The 291-nt window shown below is 43.6% G+C and overlaps 1 non-coding gene across 1 annotated transcript; it reads left to right on the top strand.

Moving 5' to 3' along the window:
• Positions 1 to 152: 152 nt before the first annotated feature.
• On the top strand, positions 153 to 225 carry trnak-uuu. Its single transcript has one exon. It is a non-coding gene; the product is annotated as a tRNA-Lys (tRNA).
• The last annotated feature ends 66 nt before the right edge of the window (positions 226 to 291 follow it).

Below are 291 nucleotides of genomic sequence, written 5' to 3'. Positions count from 1 at the left end.
CATGATCAGAAAAGTGATTACAAGTTGTCTTGCTCACCTTTTCTGCTCTCCTCCATTCTTGAAGGAGGTGGTATGATGAAAAGTGTTTTTGTGTTTGACTGACTCAATCCACTTAGGCCAATGATTTCCCTCAATAAATGCTCTTAGTTGAAGCCTGGGTAGCTCAGTCGGTAGAGCATCAGACTTTTAATCTGAGGGTCCAGGGTTCAAGTCCCTGTTCAGGCATTCAGTTCCTTGGGTAATATGTCTGTACTGCATGCTGCCATCTTCATTGTAGGAGGTCTTCAGTGA

The sequence above is a fragment of the Plectropomus leopardus genome, unplaced genomic scaffold (assembly GCF_008729295.1).
Source record: "Plectropomus leopardus isolate mb unplaced genomic scaffold, YSFRI_Pleo_2.0 unplaced_scaffold69507, whole genome shotgun sequence".
Lineage (NCBI taxonomy): Eukaryota > Metazoa > Chordata > Actinopteri > Perciformes > Serranidae > Plectropomus > Plectropomus leopardus.
The sequence above is the reverse complement of the archived record's forward strand: the minus strand, read 5'-3'. Positions and strand labels throughout refer to the sequence as shown.